This window comes from Rattus norvegicus, chromosome 10 (assembly GCF_036323735.1).
Source record: "Rattus norvegicus strain BN/NHsdMcwi chromosome 10, GRCr8, whole genome shotgun sequence".
NCBI lineage: Eukaryota > Metazoa > Chordata > Mammalia > Rodentia > Muridae > Rattus > Rattus norvegicus.
This window is the reverse complement of record NC_086028.1, coordinates 2,152,501-2,175,948: the sequence shown is the minus strand read 5'-3', so window position 1 is coordinate 2,175,948 and position 23,448 is coordinate 2,152,501. Positions and strand designations below refer to the sequence as shown.

Genomic DNA, 23,448 nt, shown 5'->3' with positions numbered 1-23,448 from the left:
TCATTTGATTAAGAGTGCCCTTGTTCATGGAAACAACCACTATGTCAAACTACACATGGCAATCTTTGATTCCACCTCCCACTCCCTCACTCCATCCAACCCTGCAAATAAACAACACAGCATGACATAAAGAACACAGCAGGTCCCGTATGGCAAGCATGCATCTGTCTGTGTAAGGTAATTTCTAGAATTCAAAGTGGCCAGTCATAGGTTTATTTAAAGTGTAGGCCAGCACTCCCGAGGCTGCAGAGCGGAGGAGACCACCAACACTGCCCACCCCTGCTCACATCCCTGGCCCAAGAGGAAACTGTATACGGCCTCTGGGTTCCCGTAGAGGAGGGCCCAGGAGCAGCAGGACCCCCGCGCCTGAGACACCGCCGGAACCTGAAGGAAACAGACCGGATAAACAGTTCTCTGCACCCAAATCCCGTGGAAGGGAGAGCTAAACCTTCAGAGAGGCAGACACGCCTGGGAAACCAGAAGAGACTGCACTCTGCACACACATCTCGGACGCCAGAGGAAAACACCAAACGCCATCTGGAACCCGAGTGCACAGAAGCTCCTGGAAAGGGCGGCGCATATCTTCCTGGTTGCTGCCGCCTCAGAGAGCTCCTGGGCAGCACCCCGAGAGCAAACTTGAGCCTCGGGACCACAGGTAAGACCAACTTTTCTGCTGCAAGTGACCTGCCTGGTGAACTCAAGACACAGGCCCACAGGAACAGCTGAAGACCTGTAGAGAGGAAAAACTACACGCCCGAAAGCACAACACTCTGTCCCCATAACTGGCTGAAAGAAAACAGGAAAACAGGTCTACAGCACTCCTGACACACAGGCTTATAGGACAGTCTAGCCACTGTCAGAAATAGCAGAACAAAGTAACACTAGAGATAATCTGATGGAGAGAGGCAAGCACAGGAATCCGAGCAACAGAAACCAAGACTACATGGCATCATCGGAGCCCAATTCTCCCACCAAAATAAACATGGAATATCCAAACACACCAGAAAAGCAAGATCTAGTTTCAAAATCATATTTGATCATGATGTTGGAGGACTTCAAGAAAGACGTGAAGAACTCCCTTAGAGAACAAGTAGAAGCCTACAGAGAGGAATCGCAAAAATGCCTGAAAGAATTCCAGGAAAACATAAATAAACAAGTAGAAACCCATAGAGAGGAGACACAAAAATCCCTGAAAGAATTCCAGGAAAACACAATCAAACAGTTGAAGGAATTAAAAATGGAAATAGAAGCAATCAAGAAAGAACACATGGAAACAACCCTGGCTATAGAAAACCAAAAGAAGAGACAAGGAGCTTTAGATACAAGCTTCACCAACAGAATACAAGAGATGGAAGAGAGAATCTTGGGAGCAGAAGATTCCATAGAAATCATTGACTCAACTGTCAAAGATAATGTAAAGCAGAAAAAGCTACTGGTCCAAAACATACAGGAAATCCAGGACTCAATGAGAAGATCAAACCTAAGGATAATAGGTATAGAAGAGAGTGAAGACTCCCAGCTCAAAGGACCAGTAAATTTCTTCAACAAAATCATGGAAAAAAACTTCCCTAACCTAAAAAAAGAGATACCCATAGACATACAAGAAGCCTACAGAACTCCAAATAGATTGGACCAGAAAAGAAACACCTCCCATCACATAATATTCAAAACACCAAACGCACAAAATAAAGAAAGAATATTAAAAGCAGTAAGGGAAAAAGGTCAAGTAACATATAAAGACAGACCTATCAGAATCACACCAGACTTTTCGCCAGAGACTATGAAGGCCAGAAAATCCTGGACAGATGTCATACAGACCCTAAGAGAACACAAATGCCAGCCCAGGTTACTGTATCCTGCAAACCTCTCAATTGACATAGATGGAGAAACCAAGATATTCCATGACAAAACCAAATTTACACAATATCTTTCTACAAATCCAGCACTACAAAGGATAATAAAGGGTAAAGCCCAACATAAGGAGGCAAGATATACCCTAGAAGAAGCAAGAAACTAATCGTCTTGGCAACAAAACAAAGAGAAGAAAAGCACAAAAACATAACCTCACATCCAAATATGAATATAACAGGAAGCAATAATCACTATTCCTTAATATCTCTCAACATCAATGGCCTCAACTCCCCAATAAAAAGACATAGATTAACAAACTGGATACGCAACAAGGACCCTGCATTCTGCTGCCTACAGGAAACACACCTCAGAGACAAAGACAGACACTACCTCAGAGTGAGAGGCTGGAAAACAACTTTCCAACCAAATGGTCAGAAGAAGCAAGCTGGAGTAGCCATTCTAATGTCAAATATAATCAATTTTCAATTAAAAGTCATCAAAAAAGATAAGGAAGGACACTTCATATTCATCAAAGGAAAAATCCACCAAGATGAACTCTCAATCCTAAATATCTATGCCCCAAATACAAGGGCACCTACATACGTAAAAGAAACCTTACTAAAGCTCAAAACACACATTGCACCTCACACAATAATAGTGGGAGATTTCAACACCCCACTCTCATCAATGCACAGATCATGGAAACAGAAATTAAACAGAGACGTAGACAGACTAAGAGAAGTCATGAGCCAAATGGACTTAACAGATATTTATAGAACATTCTATCCTAAAGCAAAAGGATATACCTTCTTCTCAGCTCCTCATGGTACTTTCTCCAAAATTGACGATATAGTTGGTCAAAAAACGGGCCTCAACAGGTACAGAAAGATAGAATTAATCCCATGCGTGCTATCAGACCACCACGGCCTAAAACTGGTCTTCAATAACAATAAGGGAAGAATGCCAACATATACTTGGAAATTGAACAATGCTCTACTCAATGATAACCTAGTCAAGGAAGAAATAAAGAAAGAAATTAAAAACTTTTTAGAATTTAATGAAAATGAAGGTACAACATACCCAAATTTATGGGACACAATGAAAGCTGTGCTAAGAGGAAAACTCATAGCGCTGTGTGCCTGCAGAAAGAAGCAGGAAAGAGCATATGTCACCTGCTTGACAGCACACCTAAAAGCTCTAGAGCAAAAAGAAGCAAATACACCCAGGAGGAGTACAAGGCAGGAAATAATCAAACTCAGAGCTGAAATCAACCAAGTAGAAACAAAAAGGACCATAGAAAGAATCAACAGAACCAAAAGTTGGTTCTTTGAGAAAATCAACAAGATAGATAAACCTTAGCCAGACTAACGAGAGGACACAGAGAGTGTGTCCAAATTAACAAAATCAGAAATGAAAAGGGAGACATAACTACAGATTCAGAGGAAATTCAAAAAATCATCAGATCTTAATATAAAAGCCTATATTCAACAAAACTTGAAAATCTACAGGAAATGGACAATTCCTAGACAAATACAAGGTACCAAAGTTAAATCAGGAACAGATAAACCCGTTAAACAACCCCATAACTCCTAAGGAAATAGAAGCAGTCATTAAAGGTCTCCCAACCAAAAAGAGCCCAGGTCCAGACGGGTTTAGTGCAGAATTCTATCAAACCTTCATAGAAGACCTCATACCAATATTATCCAAACTATTCCACAAAATTGAAACAGATGGAGCACTACCGAATTCCTTCTATGAAGCCACAATTACTCTTATACCTAAAACACACAAAGACCCAACAAAGAAAGAGAACTTCAGACCAATTTCCCTTATGAATATCGACGCAAAAATACTCAATAAAATTCTGGCAAACCGAATCCAAGAGCACATCAAAACAATCATCCACCATGATCAAGTAGGCTTCATCCCAGGCATGCAGGGATGGTTTAATATACGGAAAACCATCAACATGATCCATTATATAAACAAACTGAAAGAACAAAACCACATGATCATTTCATTAGATGCTGAGAAAGCATTTGACAAAATTCAACACCCCTTCATGATAAAAGTCCTGGAAAGAATAGGAATTCAAGGCCCATACCTAAACATAGTAAAAGCCATATACAGCAAACCAGTTGCTAACATTAAACTAAATGGAGAGAAACTTGAAGCAATCCCACTAAAATCAGGGACTAGACAAGGCTGCCCACTCTCTCCCTACTTATTCAATATATTCTTGAAGTTCTAGCCAGAGCAATCAGACAACAAAAGGAGGTCAAGGGGATACAGATCGGAAAAGAAGAAGTCAAAATATCACTATTTGCAGATGATATGATAGTTTATTTAGGTGATCCCAAAAGTTCCACCAGAGAACTACTAAAGCTGATAAACAACTTCAGGAAAGTGGCTGGGTATAAAATTAACTCAAATAAATCAGTAGCCTTCCTCTACACAAAAGAGAAACAAGCCGAGAAAGAAATAGGGGAAACGACACCCTTCATAATAGACCCAAATAATATAAAGTACCTCGGTGTGACTTTAACCAAGCAAGTAAAAGATTTGTACAATAAGAACTTCAAGACACTGAAGAAAGAAATTGAAGAAGACCTCAGAAGATGGAAAGATCTCCCATGCTCATGGATTGGCAGGATTAATATAGTAAAAATGGCCATTTTACCAAAAGCAATCTACAGATTCAATGCAATCCCCATCAAAATACCAATCCAATTCTTCAAAGAGTTAGACAGGACAATTTGCAAATTCATCTGGAATAACAAAAAACCCAGGATAGCTAAAACTATCCTCAACAATAAAAGGACTTCAGGGGGAATCACTATCCCTGAACTCAAGCAGTATTACAGAGCAATAGTGATAAAAACTGCATGGTATTGGTACAGAGACAGACAGATAGACCAATGGAACAGAATTGAAGACCCAGAAATGAACGCACACACCTATGGTCACTTGATTTTTGACAAAGGAGCCAAAACCATGAAATGGAAAAAAGATAGCATTTTCAGCAAATGGTGCTGGTTCAACTGGAGGTCAACATGTAGAAGAATGCAGATCGATCCATGCTTATCACCCTGTACAAAGCTTAAGTCCAATTGGATCAAGGACCTCCACATCAAACCAGATACACTCAAACTAATAGAAGAAAAACTAGGGAAGCATCTGGAACACATGGGCACTGGAAAAAATTTCCTGAACAAAACACCAATGGCTTACGCTCTAAGATCAAGAATCAACAAATGGGATCTCATAAAACTGCAAAGCTTCTATAAGGCAAAGGACACTGTGCTTAGGACAAATCGGCAACCAACAGATTGGGAAAAGATCTTTACCAATCCTACAACAGATAGAGGCCTTATATCCAAAATATACAAAGAACTCAAGAAGTTAGACCGCAGGGAAACAAATAACCCTATTAAAAAATGGGGTTCAGAGCTAAACAAAGAATTCACAGCTGAGGAATGCCGAATGGCTGAGAAACACCTAAAGAAATGTTCAACATCTTTAGTCATAAGGGAAATGCAAATCAAAACAACCCTGAGATTTTACCTCACACCAGTGAGAATGGCTAAGATCAAAAACTCAGGTGACAGCAGATGCTGGCGAGGATGTGGAGAAAGAGGAACACTCCTCCATTGTTGGTGGGATTGCAAACTGGTACAACCATTCTGGAAATCAGTCTGGAGGTTCCTCAGAAAATTGGACATTGAACTGCCTGAGAATCCAGCTATACCTCTCTTGGGCATATACCCAAAAGATGCCCCAACATATAAAAAAGACACGTGCTCCACTATGTTCATCGCAGCCTTATTTGTAATAGCCAGAAGCTGGAAAGAACCCAGATGCCCTTCAATAGAGGAATGGATACAGAAAATGTGGTACATCTACACAATGGAATATTACTCAGCTATCAAAAACAACAGCTTTATGAAATTCGTAGGCAAATGGTTGGAACTGGAAAATATCATCCTGAGTGAGGTAACCCAATCACAGAAAGACATACATGGTATGCACTCACTGATATGTGGCTATTAGCCCAAATGCTTGAATTACCGTAGATGCCTAGAACAAATGAAACTCAAGACAGATGATCAAAATGTGAATGCTTCACTCCTTCTTTAAAAGGGGAACAAGAATACCCTTGGCAGGGAAGAGAGAGGCAAAGATTAAAAGAGACTGAAGGAACACCCATTTAGAGCCTGCCCCACATGTGGCCCATACATATACAGCCACCCAATTAGACAAGATGGATGAAGCAAAGAAGTGCAGACCGACAGGAGCCGGATGTAGATTGCTCCTGAGAGACACAGCCAGAATACAGCAAATACAGAGGCGAATGCCAGCAGCAAACCACTGAACTGAGAATAGGACCCCCGTTGAAGGAATCAGAGAAAGAACTGGAAGAGCTTGAAGGGGCTCGAGACCCCATATGTACAACAATGCCAAGCAACCAGAGCTTCCAGGGACTAAGCCACTATCTAAAGACTATACATGGACTGACCCTGGACTCTCACCCCATAGGTAGCAATGAATATCCTAGTAAGAGCACCAGTGGAAGGGGAAGCCCTGGGTCCTGCTAAGACTGTACCCCCAGTGAACTAGACTGTTGGGGGGAGGGCGCAATGGGGGGAGGGTTGGGAGGGGAACACCCATAAGGAAGGAGAGGGGGGAGGGGGATGTTTGCCCGGAAACCAAAGAATTATTATTAAGTATTAAATAAATTTAAAAAAAAAAGATTGAAACAATCTAAGATATCCCCATTTAATAGTTTCCGGCTCAGTTTTATGGAAAACCCTGACGAAGTACTTGTCCTTTAGATGTCCATTTAATCCCCTCCCTCACTCCTAAAAATAAAAAAATAAAAATAAAAATAAAAAAGTGTAGGCCAGCTGCTGGTACTATCCTGCCACTCCAGCGTGGGAAATTGAGGCATGTTGTTGTAAAAATATAAAAAAAGTTTAAAAAGTATCACTGTCTTTTATCCCCACTAAGTCCAGCACTGCAGTGCCCCAAGGTATCTGCTGGATATCTTGCCAGAAGCACACATTCCAATTCCATGGCGGCCCAGTGTCTCATACTTTCCTACAGACAAACTGTCAAATAAAAGAACACACAACATAATAATCTTTGACCCAAATGGTAAGATAAAATTGCCCACCTAAACATACAAAGTCCAATACCATCCATCCCTTAAGAATATTAATAACAACCTGTAAATACACGGAGCAGAATCTTAAAGCCACCTGCCATAGCCTCTCTCTCTCTCCCTCCTCTCCTCCTCCCTTCCGTTTCGGTCTCCTCCTCTTCCTTCAAACTCTTCTCCCGCCCATCCTTCCTTCTCATCCAATGACAGGCCTCCTTCTATCCTGTTCCTTCCCTCACCTGTATTTTACAAATTCAATGGGGAGAAGGTTCTGGTGAAGTCACCTGTGTCCTGAGTAGTGACTAAGTGGCTGTCCTTGGGGCATCCAAATACAGATAACTCCCGGGCAAACCACAACAGAGGCAGAAGATTGAGAATTCATGACCTGCCTAGACTACAGAATGGGTTTAAGGCCAGGCTGGGCAACTTTGTGAAACTTGTCAGAAAATAAAAGTCAGGGCCATGAGATGGCTCAACAGGCAACGCCACTTGCCACTGAGCCTAAGGATCTGAGTTTGCTCTCCCCAGAACCTAGAGGCGGGAAGAACCCACTCCCACACACTGACCTTTACACTCACACACAGAAACTAAAATGTGTACAATAAAAGATGGAAAGAGAACTGGGGATGCAGCTTGGTGATGAAGTCCTTGACTACAGTGCACAAGGCCCTGGATTCTATTCCTGGTATAGGGAGGAGGGTGTATAACAAAGACAAACAAAACCCTCAAAACAAGCTCCATGGGCTTACACAGAGCAACCACCTCCCAAGCCCCAGGTATTCACAAGATTCTGAGTCTTGCAGTCCTACAGGGGCAGATCTCCCACCAAAGTTTAACTTCCTTTCTTTATGACAAATGAAGTAAACAAGGTAGTCCACTATTGAATACTTGAAGGAAGACTCAGACTCACATCCTTGTATCAATAGATGGCACAGGTGGACTGGGGAAATGGCTCAGGTGATAACTCAATTGCTTTCCTGTAGAACTCATTATAATCCATTTCCAGGATGAGGCACACTGAGAACGCATCCAAGAGCCACAGATAAGCAGGGGCACTAGGAACTCCACACTCAGGCCTCAGTATTCACTGACTTTGACTCTCCCCGCCCTCACCTAGCAAGTAGCTGGTAATGGTTAAGTAAACTAACATCTAAACCCACCTCTTCCCTCTCCAGCACTATTCCCTATACTGTGTGTATATGTGAATGTGCACATGTGTGTATGGATGCCAAAGCTCACTTTCCTGGAGCTCACCAATTAGCATTCTCTTGTCTGCAACTCATCAGAACTGGGATTGCAAACTCCCACCAACACACTTGGCTTTTTACTTGGTTACCAAGGTTTGAACTCAAGTCCTCAAACTTACATAGCAAACACTTTACTGACTGAGCTATCTCTACTCCCATGGTTGGATGATTGGTTGGGTTGTTTGTTTGTTTTTTTTTTTTGTGTTTTGTTTTAGCAACAGTCCATGGTTTTCTTAGTCAGCAGCAGCCCAGATAGAGCCCTGGCTTTCAGACCAGATGAATGTGGACTCCAACTTAAGACCTTAACCTCATGTGATGTCCTATGAGCTTCAGCTGATTTTCAATATGTTGGTCAGAAAGATGAAAGGCCTGGAAGATTCTGGCAAGAACCAAGCAGGTAGTATACAGAAGAGCTTAATCCCACAGGGCTACTAAAAGCCACTGTCACCATAGCCACACACCACTGGTGCAGACAATGTCTAAGGAGCAGGAAAGGCTCAGGCTAGAGATTAGCTCCTGCACAAGGCATATCAGCTGAAATGCCTTCAGGAAAGAAAGAGAGGTACAGAAGAGAGCATTTCCCTGAAGAAGGGGAAATGCAAAGATGTATGCCTTGCCTCAGAGATGTGCCAGAAGGGGCAGGAAGGGACTTCCAAAGGGAAAACTGGGAACATGAACCTACAGCCAGGGAGAGCCAGCCATCTCACCAGCCATCTCTCCTCACAGCCCACAGTGGCCCTGAGCACAGCTGGGACAAGATGTGGAGCCTCTCAATATTTGCTTCATCCAGCCTCAACATCAGCTACTATAGAAGGCAAGAACTGTGGCTGCCACTTCTAGGCTTCTAGGCCTGTGCAAAGGATTCACTGTCACCAACCCAAGACTCCAATCACCTGGTCTTCCTTCCCCAGGGCTCTCTCTTAACCAGAGATCCTCAGAACTCAAACCTGATTTAGCTCAGAACTCTCCAGGGACCTGACTGCCCTGACACAAACCCAGCTGGAGATAGGTCTATGTGACCCAGGCTACTGAATGAACACTCTATTCCACCATCAAGTTGATCACCCTGCAATATGTGTCCCCTTGCCCTTGACCCAGCCCTAAGAAATTATGTGCCCATAAAATTCTGTCTTGCAGGGTTCTTTTGGTTTTTTGAGACAGGTATCTTTATCAGTACACTCTCATATTTTTCTTTTCTCTTCTCTTCTCTTAACCAGGGACAGGGGAGGCACCAAGCAAACAACTAGAAAAGCACCTTAAGCAAAACACAGAAGGAAATAAAACAGACAGAACCTGGAAATGTGGTTCAGGTAAAAGTTCACACCAGAGTTATTTAAGCCTCTTACTTTAAAAAAAAAGGAGGAAGAGGAAATAAAAATTCACCTATAGAATGTATAGAATGGAAAATCCTGTGGGGAAGAAAGCAGGTCATCCAGGAGTGCAGACATTCTAAGGCCACAGGACAGACTACCACCTCTGCATACCTCTGCCCACATCCCTGGTCCAAGGGGAAACTGCACAGTGCCTCTGGACACAAGGATATAGGAACAGACAGCCACAGTTTTGCTTTGCGCCCAGGAATGAAGAGAACTGGCAAAACAGCTCACTGCACCCAAATCCCCTGGGAAAGAGAGCTGGATCCTCAGAAGTGTGGATATGCCTGAGAAGTCAACAGTCCAGACCGAAAAGGGAATTGCATAGTGCCACCTGTGCCCTCATGGTGCAAGGACATACAGAACAAATCAGGGGCAGGGCCCTTTGGTTATTGCCTGCAACTAGAGCTGGAAGACAGTCTCCAGGAGTGCTGACACACCTGAAATCAGAGCACCTGCTCTCAGGAAAGGCTGAAAGAAAACAGGAAAACAGTTCTACAGGAGTGCTGACACAGAGGCCTAAAGCAGGGTCAAGTCATTCTCAGAAACAGCAAAACAAGCAAACACCAGAGACAACACAATGGCAAGAGGCAATCGCAGGAAACTAAACAACAAAAAACAAAACTACTTGGCAGCATCAGAGCCCAGTACTCTTACCAAAGAAAATATTAGATATCCAAACCCCCAGAAAAGAAAGATTGAGATTTAAAATCACATTTTTTGATAATGATAGAGGAATTTAAGAAAGACATAAAGAACTCCCTTAGAGAAATGCAAGAAAACACAAGTAAACAAGTAGAAGCCCTTAGAGAAGAAACAAAAATAAATGAAATAATAACATGAAAACACAAACAAACAGGTGAAGGAATTGAAAATGGAAATAGAAACAATAAAGAAAGCACAAAGGGAGACAACCCTGGATATAGAAAACAAAGAAGAGACAAGGAGCCGTAGATACAAGCACCACCAACAGAATACAAGAGATAGAAGAGAGAATCTCAGGAGCAGAAGATACCATAGAAAACATCAAAACAACTTTCAAAGATAATGTAAAACACCAAAAGCTCCTAGCTCAAAACATAGAGGAAATCCAGGACACAATGAGAAGATCAAACCTAAAGATAATACGCATAGAGGAAAGTGAAGACTCCTAACTTAAAGGTCCAGTAAATATATTCAACAAAATTATAGAAGAAAATTTTCCTAACCTGAAGAAAGAGATGCCCATGAACATACAACAAGCCTACAGAACTCCAAATAGATTGGACCAGAAGAGAAGAAATTCCTCCTGTCACATAATAGTTAAAACACCAAATGCAAAAAAACAAAGAAAGAATATTAAAAGCAGTGAGGGAAAATGTTAAGTGACATATAAAGGCAGACCTATAAGAATTACACCAGACTTCTCACCAGAGACTATGAAAGCCAGAAGATCCTGGACAGATGTCATACAGACCCTAAGAGAACACAAATGCCAGCCAAAGTTACTGTATCCAGCAAAACTTTCAGTTAACGTAGATTAAGAAACCAAGATACTCCATGACAAAACCAAATTTATACAATATCTTTATACAAATCCAACACTACAAAGGATAAGAGATGGGAAAACTCAAAAAGAAAGAGAGAAACTACACCATACAGAAAGCAAGAACATAATTTCCTTGCAATGAAACCAAAAGAGAGACAAACAAACAATTCCAACTCTAACAATGAAAATAACAGGAAACAACAATCACTACTCCTTAATATCTCTCAACATCAATGGACTCAATTCCCTAATCAAAAGACGTGGACTAAGAGAATGGATACATAAAGAGGATCCAGCATTTCGCTGCATGCAGGAAACACACCTCAAAGACAAAGAAAGACACCACCTCAGAGTAAATGGCTGGAAAATGACTTTCCGGGCAAATGGCCCGAAGAAACAAGCTGGAGTTGCCATTCTAATATCAAATAAAATTGACTTTCAACCAAAAGTCATCAAAAAAGATAAGGAAGGACACTTCACATACATCAAAGGAAAAATCCACCAAGATGAAGTCTCAATCCTAAATATGTATGCTCCAAAATTCAAGGGCACCTACATTCATAAAAGAAACCTTATTAAAGCTCAAAGCACACATTGCACATCATATGATAATAGTAGGAGATTTCAACACCCGACTCTCATCAATAGACAGATCATGCAAACAGAAACTAAACAGAGACATAGAGAAACTAACAGAAGTTATGAACCAAATGGATTTAACAGATATTTATAGAACATCCCATTCTAAAATTAAAAAATATACCTTCTTCTCAGCACCTCACGAACCCTTCTCCAAAATTGACCATATAATCAGTCACAAAACAGGCCTCAACAGATACATGAAGATAGAAATAATCCCACGCATCCTATCAGAACACCACACACTAAGACTACTCTTCAATAACAACACTAATGACAGAAAGCCCATATATATATATATATATATATATATATATATATATATATATATATATAGAGAGAGAGAGAGAGAGAGAGAGAGAGAGAGAGAGAAGTTGAATAATGCTCAACTCCAGGACAACTTAGCCAAGGAAGAAATAAAGAAGAAATTAAAGACTTCTTAAAATTTAATGAAAATGAAGATACAACATTCCCAAACCTATGAGACACAATGAAAGCGGTACTAAGAGGAAAACTCATAGCTCTGAGTGCCTGCAAAAAAAAATAGGAGAGAGCATATGTCAGCAGCTTGACAACACATCTAAAAGCTCTAGAACAAAAAGAAATAAATAAAGCCAAGAGGAGTAGAAGGCAAGAAATAATCAAACCCAGAGCTGAAATCAACCAAGTAGAAATGAAAAGGACCATACAAAGAAACAACAAAACCAGGAGCTGGTTTTTTAACAAAATCAAGAAGATAGATAAACCCTTAGCCAGACAAACCAGAGGTCACAGGGTGTGTATCCAAATTAACAAAATCAGAAACGAAAAGGAACACATGACAACAGAATCTGAAGAAATTTTTAAAAAAATCATCAGACTCTATTACAAAAGCTTATATTCAACAAAACTGAAAAATCTGGAGGAAATGGACAATTTTCTAGACAGATACCAGGTACTAAAGTTAAATCAGGAACAAATAAACCATCTAAACAGTCCCATAACTCCTAATGAAATAGAACCAGTTATGAAAGGTCTCCCAACCAAAAAGAGCCCAGGTCCAGATGGGTTCAGTGCAGAATTCTATCAGACCTTCATAGAAGACCTTATACCAATACTGTCCAAACTATTCCACAAAATTGAAACAGACGGAGCACTACTGAATTCCTTCTATGCAGCCACAATTATTCTTATACTGAAACCACACAAACACCCAACAAAAAAAGAGAACTTCAGACCAATTTCCCTTGTGAATATCAACATAAACTTACTCAATAAAATTCTCACAAACCAAATCCAAAGAACACATCACAATGATCATCCAAAACCCCGTGGGACAGAGACTTCACCGCCTGGTCAGGTAGGCACTTCTGAGGCTGCAGAGCGGAAGAGACCACCAACACTGCCCACCCTTGCTCACATCCCTGGCCCAAGAGGAAACTGTATACAGGCCTCTGGGTTCCCGTAGAGGAAGGCCCAGGAGCAGCAGGACCGCTGCCTCTGAGACACCGCCAGAACCTGAAGGGACCTACCGGATAAACAGTTTTCTGCACCCAAATCACGGGGGAGGGAGAGCTAAACCTTCAGAGAGGCAGACACGCCTGAGAAACCAGAAGAGACTGCACTCTGCACATATCTCTGACGCCAGACGAAAACACCAAACGCCATCTGGAACCCTGGTGCATGGAAGCTCCCGGAAAGGGCAACGCAGATCTTCCTGGTTGCTGCCGCCTCAGAGAGCTCATAAGCAACGACCCACGAGCAAACCTGAGCATCGGAACCAAAGGTAAGACCAACTTTTCTGCTGCAAGTGACCTGCTTGGTGAACTCAAGACACAGGCCCACAGGAACAGCTGAAGACCTGTAGAGAGGAAAAACGACACGCCCGAAAGCACAACACTCTGTCCCCATAACTGGCTGAAAGAAAACAGGAAAACAGACCTACAGCACTCCTGACACACAGGCTTATAGGACAGTCTAGCCACTGTCAGAAATAGCAGAACAAAGTAACACTAGAGATAATCTGATAGCGAGAGGCAAGCGCAGGAACCCAAGCAACAGAAACCAAGACTACATGGCATCATCGGAGCCCAATTCTCCCACCAAAGCAAACACAGAATATCCAAACACACCAGAAAAGCAAGATCTAGCTTCAAAATCATATCTGATCATGATGCTGGAGGACTTCAAGAAAGACTCCCTTAAAAAACAAGTAGAAGCCTACAGAGAGGAATCGCAAAAATCCCTGAAAGAATTCCAGGAAAACATAAATAAACAAGTAGAAGGCCATAGAGAGGAGACACAAAAATCCCTGAAAGAATTCCAGGAAAACACAATCAAACAGTTGAAGGAATTAAAAATGGAAATAGAAGCAATCAAGAAAGAACACATGGAAACAACCCTGGATATAGAAAACCAAAAGAAGAGACAAGGAGCTGTAGATACGAGCTTCACCAACAGAATACAAGAGATAGAAGAGAGAATCTCAGGAGCAGAAGATTCCATAGAAATCATTGACTCAACTGTCAAAGATAATGTAAAGCTGAAAAAGCTACTGGTCCAAAACATACAGGAAATCCAGGACTCAATGAGAAGATCAAACCTAAGGATAATAGGTATAGAAGAGAGTGAAGACTCCCAGCTCAAAGGACTAGTGAATATCTTCAACAAAATCATAAAAGAAAACTTCCCTAACCTTTTTTTTTCTTTTTTTTTCTTTTTTTCGGAGCTGGGGACCGAACTCAGGGCCTTGAGGTTGCTAGGCAAGCGCTCTAACTCTGAGCCAAATCCCCAACCCCAAACTTCCCTAACCTAAAAAAAGAGAAACCCATAGGCATACAAGAAGCCTACAGAACTCCAAATAGATTGGACCAGAAAAGAAACACCTCCCGTCACATAATAGTCAAAACACCAAACGCACAAAATAAAGAAAGAATATTAAAAGCAGTAAGGGAAAAAGGTCAAGTAACATATAAAGGCAGACCTATCAGAATCACACCAGACTTTTCGCCAGAGACTATGAAAGCCAGAAGATCCTGGACAGATGTCATACCGACCCTAAGAGAACACAAATGCCAGCCCAGGTTACTGTATCCTGCAAAACTCTCAATTAACATAAATGGAGAAACCAAGATATTCCATGACAAAACCAAATTTACACAATATCTTTCTACAAATCCAGCACTACAAAGGATAATAAATGGTAAAGCCCAACATAAGGAGGCAAGCTACACCCTAGAAGAAACAAGAAACTAATCGTCTTGGCAACAAAACAAAGAGAAGAAAAGCACACAAATATAACCTCATATCCAAATATGAATATAACAGGAAGCAATAATCACTATTCCTTAATATCTCTCAACATCAATGGCCTCAACTCCCCAATAAAAAGACATAGATTAATAAACTGGATATGCAACGAGGACCCTGCATTCTGCTGCCTACAGGAAACACAGCTCAGAGACAAAGACAGACACTACCTCAGAGTGAGAGGCTGGAAAACAACTTTCCAACCAAATGGTTGGAAGAAGCAAGCTGGAGTAGCCATTCTAATATCAAATAAAATCAATTTTCAACTAAAAGTCATCAAAAAAGATAAGGAAGGACACTTCATATTCATCAAAGGGAAAATCCACCAAGATGAACTCTCAATCCTAAATATCTATGCCCCAAATACAAGGGAACCTACATACGTAAAAGAAACCTTACTAAAGCTCAAAGCACACATTGTACCTCACACAATAATAGTAGGAGATTTCAACACCCCACTCTCATCAACGGACAGATCATGGAAACAGAAATTAAACAGAGACGTAGACAGACTAAGAGAAGTCTTGAGCCAAATGGACTTAACAGATATTTATAGAACATTCTATCCTAAAGCAAAAGGATATACCTTCTTCTCAGCTCCTCATGGTACTTTCTCCAAAATTGACCATATAATTGGTCAAAAAACGGGCCTCAACAGGTACAGAAAGATAGAAATAATCCCATGCGTGCTATCAGACCACCACGGCCTAAAACTAGTCTTCAATAACAATAAGGGAAGAATGCCAACATATATGTGGAAATTGAACAATGCTCTACTCAATGATAACCTGGTCAAGAAAGAAATTAAAGACTTTTTAGAATTTAATGAAAATGAAGGTACAACATACCCAAACTTATGGGACACAATGAAAGCTATGCTAAGAGGAAAACTCATAGCGCTGAGTGCCTGCAGAAAGAAACAGGAAAGAGCATATGTCACCTGCTTGACAGCACACCTAAAAGCTCTAGGACAAAAAGAAGCAAATACACCCAGGAGGAGTAGAAGGCAGGAAATAAATAAACTCAGAGCTAAAATCAACCATGTAGAAACAAAAAGGACCATAGAAAGAATCAACAGAACCAAAAGTTGGTTCTTTGAGAAAATCAACAAGATAGATAAACCTTAGCCAGACTAACGAGAGGACCCACAGAGTGTGTCCAAATTAACAAAATCAGAAATGAAAAGGGAGACATAACTACAGATTCAGAGGAAATTCAAAAAATCATCAGATCTTACTATAAAAGCCTATATTCAACAAAACTTGAAAATCTGCAGGAAATGGACAATTTCCTAGACAGATACCAGGTACCGAAGTTAAATCAGGAACAGATAAACCAGTTAAACAACCCCATAACTCCTAAGGAAATAGAAGCAGTCATTAAAGGTCTCCCAACCAAAAAGAGCCCAGGTCCAGACGGGTTTAGTGCAGAATTCTATCAGACCTTCATAGAAGACCTCATACCAATATTATCCAAACTATTCCACAAAATTGAAACAGATGGATCACTACCAAATACCTTCTACGAAGCCACAATTACTCTTATACCTAAACCACACAAAGACCCAACAAAGAAAGAGAACTTCAGACCAATTTCCCTTATGAATATCGACGCAAAAATACTCAATAAAATTCTGGCAAACCGAATCCAAGAGCACATCAAAACAATCATCCACCATGATCAAGTAGGCTTCATCCCAGGCATGCAGGGATGGTTTAATATACGGAAAACCATCAACATGATCCATTATATAAACAAACTGAAAGAACAAAACCACATGATCATTTCATTAGATGCTGAGAAAGCATTTGACAAAATTCAACACCCCTTCATGATAAAAGTCCTGGAAAGAAGAGGAATTCAAGGCCCATACCTAAACATAGTAAAAACCATATACAGCAAACCAGTTGCTAACATTAAACTAAATGGAGAGAAACTTGAAGCAATCCCACTAAAATCAGGGACTAGACAAGGCTGCCCACTCTCTCCCTACTTATTCAATATAGTTCTTGAAGTTCTAGCCAGAGCAATCAGACACCAAAAGGAGGTCAAGGGGATACAGACCTGAAAAGAAGAAGTCAAAATATCACTATTTGCAGATGATATGATAGTATATTTAAGTGATCCCAAAAGTTCCACCAGAGAACTACTAAAGCTGATAAACAACTTCAGGAAAGTGGCTGGGTATAAAATTAACTCAAATAAATCAGTAGCCTTCCTCTACACAAAAGAGAAACAAGCCGAGAAAGAAATTAAGGAAACGACACCCTTCATTAGACCCAAATAATATAAAGTACCTCGGTGTGACTTTAACCAAGCAAGTAAAAGATTTGTACAATAAGAACTTCAAGACTCTGAAGAAGGAAATTGAAGAAGACCTCAGAAGATGGAAAGATCTCCCATGCTCATGGATTGGCAGGATTAATATAGTAAAAATGGCCATTTTAACAAAAGCAATCTACAGATTCAATGCAATCCCCATCAAAATACCAATCCAATTCTTCAAAGAGTTAGATAGAACAATTTGCAAATTAATATGGAATAACAAAAAACCCAGGATAGCTAAAACTATCCTCAACAATAAAAGGACTTCAGGGGGAATCACTATCCCTGAACTCAAGCAGTATTACAGAGCAATAGTGATAAAAACTGCATGGTATTGGTACAGAGACAGACAGATAGACGAATGGAACAGAATTGAAGACCCAGAAATGAACCCACACACCTATGGTCACTTGATTTTTGACAAAGGAGCCAAAACCATGAAATGGAAAAAAGATAGCATTTTCAGCAAATGGTGCTGGTTCAACTGGAGGTCAACATGTAGAAGAATGCAGATTGATCCATGCTTATCACCCTGTACAAAGCTTAAGTCCAAGTGGATCAAGGACCTCCACATCAAACCAGATACACTCAAACTAATAGAAGAAAAACTAGGGAAGCATCTGGAACACATGGGCACTGGAAAAAATTTGCTGAACAAAACACCAATGGCTTACGCTCTAAGATCCAGAATCGACAAATGGGATCTCATAAAACTGCAAAGCTTCTGTAAGGCAAAGGACACTGTGCTTAGGAAAAAACGGCAACCAACTGATTAGGAAAAGATCTTTACCAATCCTACAACAGATAGAGGCCTTATATCCAAAATATACAAAGAACTCAAGAAGTTAGACCGCATGGAGACAAATAACCCTATTAAAAAAATGGGGTTCAGAGCTAAACAAAGAATTCACAGCTGAGGAATGCCGAATGGCTGAGAAACACCTAAAGAAATGTTCAACATCTTTAGTCATAAGGGAAATGCAAATCAAAACAACCCTGAGATTTTACCTCACACCAGTGAGAATGGCTAAGATCAAAAACTCAGGTGACAGCAGATGCTGGCAAGGATGCGGAGAAAGAGGAACACTCCTCCATTGTTGGTGGGATGGCAGATTGGTACAACCATTCTGGAAATCAGTCTGGAGGTTCCTCAGAAAATTGGACATTGAATTGCCTGAAGATCCAGCTACACCTCTCTTGGGCATATACCCAAAAGATGCCTCAACATATAAAAGAGACACGTGCTCCACTATGTTCATCGCAGCCTTATTTATAATAGCCAGAAACTGGAAAGAACCCAGATGCCCTTCAACAGAGGAATGGATACAGAAAATGTGGTACATCTACACAATGGAATATTACTCAGCTATCAAAAACAACGGCTTTATGAAATTCGTAGGCAAATGGTTGGAACTGGAAAATATCATCCTGAGTGAGGTAACCCAATCACAGAAAAACACACATGGTATGCACTCATTGATAAGTGGCTATTAGCCCAAATGCTTGAATTACCGTAGATGCATAGAACAAATGAAACTCAAGACGGATGATCAAAATGTGAATGCTTCACTCCTTCTTTAAAAGGGGACAAGAATACCCTTGGCAGGGAATAGAGAGGCAAAGATTAAAACAGACACAGAAGGAACACCCATTCAGAGCCCGCCCCACATGTGGCCCATACATATACAGCCATCCAATTAGACAAGATGGATGAAGCAAAGAAGTGCAGGCCGACAGGAGCCGGATGTAGATTGCTCCTGAGAGACACAGCCAGAATACAGCAAATACAGAGGCGAATGCCAGCAGCAAACTACTGAACTGAGAACAGGACCCCCGTTAAAGGAATCAGAGAAAGAACTGGAAGAGCTTGAAGGGGCTCGAGACCCCATATGTACAACAATGCCAAGCAACCAGAGCTTCCAGGGACTAAGCCACTACCTAAAGACTATACATGGACTGACCCTGGACTCTGACCTCATAGGTAGCAATGAATATCCTAGTAAGAGCACCAGTGGAAGGGGAAGCCCTGGGTCCTGCTAAGACTGAACCCCCAGTGAACTAGATTGTTGGGGGGAGGGCGGCAATGTGGGGAGGACGGGGAGGGGAACACCCATAAAGAAGGGTAGGGGGAGGGATTAGGGGGATGTTTGCCCGGAAACCGGGAAAGGGAATAACACTCGAAATATATATAAGAAATACTCAAGTTAATAATAAAAAAAAAAGTTTGAAATCCTACAAAAAAAAAAAAAGATCATCCATCATGATCAAGTAAGCTTCATCCCAGGGATGCAGGAATGGTTCCGTATACAGAAATCCACCAACATAACCCACTATATAAAGAAACTCGTAGAAAAAAACCACATGATCATTTCATGAGATATTGAGAAAGCATTTGACAAAATTCAACACCCCTTCATGTTAAAGGTCTTAGAAAGATCAGGAATTCAAGACCCATACCTAAAGACTGTAAAAGCAATATACATCAAACCGGTAGCCAACATCAAACTAAATGAAGAGAAACTTGAAGCAACCCCACTAAAATCAGGCAATAGAAAAGGCTGCCCACTCTCTCCCTACTTATTCAAGATAGTACTCAGAGTGTTAGCCAGAGCAATCAGACAATAAAAGGAGGTCAAAGTGATCCAAATTAGAAAGGAAGAAGTCAAAATATCACTATTTGCAGATGATATGTAAGGGACCCCAAAAGTTCCACCAGAGAACTACTAAGCCTGATAAACAACCTCAGCAAAGTGGCTGGGTATAAAATTAACTCAAACAAATCAGTAGCCTTCCTCTTCTCAAAGGATAAACAGGCTGAGAAGGAAATGAGGGAAATGACACCCTTCACAATAGTCCCAAATAACGTTAAAATACTTCCTTGTGATTCTAACCAATCAAGTGAAAGATCGGTATGAACATAACTTCAAGTCTCTGAAGAAAGAAATTGAAGATCTCAGAAGATGGAAAGGCCTCCCATGTTTATGGATTGGCAAGATTAATATAGTAAAACTGCCCAATCTACAGACTCAATGCAATCCCCATCAAAATTCCAACTCAATTCTTCATAGAGTTAGAAAGAGCAATTTGCAAATTCATTTGAAATAACAAATAAATCCCAGGATAACGAAAACTATCCTCAACACTAAACAACTTCTGGGGGAATCACCATCCCTGACCTCAAGCTGTATTACAGAGCAATAGTGATTAAGAAAAACTGTATGGTATTGGTGCAGGGACAGGCAAGTAGACCAGTGGAATAGAACTGAAGACCCAGAAATGAATCCACACATTTAAGGACTTTAAGCAAAGTATCTCCAGACACTGGAGGAACTGGAATTTCATTGATTTGGATAATTTTCATAGTCAATTGAGTGGTGAGATTGGTAAATTTTCATTCCAATGGCCTTTCAAGTAATTATTAAGCTGAGAAAGGGCCAATGTAAGGTTTTGAACTCTAGGTGGAGTTCAAAACATGCATGAAAATAGGAGAACAGGAGGCCATGTGAGTCTCCCATAAGAAATCAAGCTGTTCCTGTAAAAGCGCTGTCTGTTGACTTAAATTTAGAATTCCCAATTGTATGAAATCATTCAAATTATTTTGCGTGGAAAGTGCTTCAGCAACTTCTCCTGAAAGTTTATTCACCGTGCTTGCCGTAACAATTGGGAGAGACTGGGAGAGGGCCGTCCTGGACACTGCAGCCTCAGTAGCTGCAGTGGCGATGGCTGTTGTAATTGCAGTGATAATGCCAAAGTCTCTCTTATGACGGGTCAGGATCAGCTGATTTTCTCCCTAATGAGTGACAGGCAATGGAACTATGCCTGGGATCCACATAACCAGGGCAGAGTCCTCTGATCCCCAGCAGCTTCGTAGATGGCATTCCTGCGAAGAACAGTTAAGACTATCTCCAGCATTAGTACCATTCCAAACCACAAAGAAAAATGGAGGAATTATTCGACAACAAGAAAACGTTTTTCACTGTAGTGAAACAGAAGGACTCAGAAACCCCAAAAATCCCAGTTATGTTAGCTCGCTCCTCATCAACTCCAATGGCTGCCATTCCCAGAGACACATTGGTAGCCAAGAAGGCAGGCCAGACAGGACCACCCATCCCCACTGGCATGAGTATCCGTAGGTTCTTCACGAATGCCCAAACGGTCTCCTCCTGGGTCGGGACCCATAGTGATGAAGGATGAACACAACGCTCAGGCACCCACACAGGAGTCTCAGCATCCTGGGGAAAAATATAGACAGAGCCTCCGGCCCTAACCAAGACAGGATCAGGTCCCTTCCATGTACCGGTGATGAGGTCTTTCCATGCCATGTCACTCCAATGGAGCTCACCAGTGTCATCCACTGCTGAGCGTCCTTTAGAATTCACAATTTAAAAAAAAAATTCAAATGTAAAGAACAAGAGATAAATGTGCATGGGAAGACAGATGCTCCCTCATTTTTATTTTATTGAAATACACTTTGAGAGAGCAATGAGCATGTTCTGCAATACCTTGGCCTTGTGGATTATAGGAAATAACCGTTTTATGTACAATATTATAATCATGACAGAACCCAGCACACCCCTTGCTGGTTTATGCTGGCCCATTATCAGTTTTAATCTGACAAGGGGTATTCATAAATGCAAAGGCTTGTAGGCAATGATTTTTAGCATCCCTTAATTTTTCTCTCCTATGAGCAGAGGCAAATATCAGACTGAAATAGATACATGAACAAATTGTAACTTTCCAAAAGAAGGAAAATGGATAACATCCATTTGCCAAACATCATTGGGTACTAACCCCCTGGGATTCGTCCCCAAGTTAGGGGAGGATATAAATTCAGCACACAAGGGGCAATGTGTAACAATATTGGTAGCTTGTTCTTTGGTAATTTTACAATGAAACCTTAAGGAGCCCGCATTAAGATAAAAACGTTTATGTAGACTTATAGCCTTCTCAAGGGCTGACACTGCAGTATTCAAAGCTACAAGAGGATGAGTGTGCATGTCTGCAAGATGGTTACCATTCACCACAGGTCCTGGTAAGGAGGGATGGGTCTTGTATGGCCAACAAATAAGGGATGTTTCCTCTGCCATAATAAGGTTTGTAATTCTAATAGATACTCTTGAACAATGGAGATAGGGGCTACAAAAGCAGCAGTGCCCAAAGGGGCTATTATTCATGCCACATAAACACTATCAATATACAAATTGAAAGCTTGATTTTTCAATATTTCAACAACAGTGACTACAGCACATAATTCACTAATCTGTGCTAAAGCAGGGGGAAACTGAAGAGAATAAATGTGATCCAATTACATATGCTGCCTTCTCATTAGATAAGCCAACTGTAAATACAGTCAGTGCATTCTCTATTGGTTTTATGTGCAAATTTATAGTAAATACAAAAGCATGCATAGAGACAAATAGTGACAACTTATAGTTTAGTTTGCATTTCTCTAATGGCGAGGCTGTTGAAATTTTCTTTAGGTGTTTCTCAGCCATTTATGTTTTATCTTTGAAGAACTCTTCTATATGGTTGTGCAACCCATTTTAATTGAGTTGTTTATTTTCTTCAAGTCTAGGGTTTTTTTAAAAAAACATTTGGTAGGATGGCCATATTCACAATATTAATCCAACTGATCCATGAACATAGGAAATCTTTCCCTCTTTTAGTGTATTCTTAAACTTCTTTCTTCAATATTTTAAAGTTTTAATTTTATAAAGCCTTAAATTAATTTTAAAAAAAAAGAAGTACCAGGGCTGGCCCCTGGCATAGCACCTTATGTAAGGCCTGGATTTAGGTAGATAGAGATAGATAACTAGATAGATAGATAGATAGATAGATAGATAGATAGATAGATACATACATACATACATACATACATACATACATACATACATACATACACTGCTTAATTTGTCTTTATCATGGAATGTCTTCATTTCTTTATATATGGTGATTGAAAGTTTTGCTGACTATACTAGTCTGAGTTGGCATTATCAACCCATGTCTCTCAAATGCTGGGATTAACATTGTATGCACTAT

General features: G+C 40.7%; 1 protein-coding gene and 1 pseudogene across 2 annotated transcripts in view; both read right to left on the bottom strand.

The window, feature by feature from the left end:
- The window catches only part of Abcc1-ps1 (ATP binding cassette subfamily C member 1, pseudogene 1), a 107,980-nt pseudogene that overhangs the window by 80,873 nt on the left and 3,659 nt on the right, over positions 1–23,448 (bottom strand). The gene's annotated exons all lie outside the window — the stretch shown is intronic.
- Positions 23,422–23,448, bottom strand: part of A930007A09Rikl (RIKEN cDNA A930007A09 gene like) — a 5,486-nt gene continuing 5,459 nt past the window's right edge. Inside the window, exon 1 of the mRNA XM_063270062.1 lies at positions 23,422–23,448. This exon is cut by the window's right edge and continues 5,459 nt beyond it. The gene's annotated coding sequence lies outside the window, so the exon portion shown is untranslated.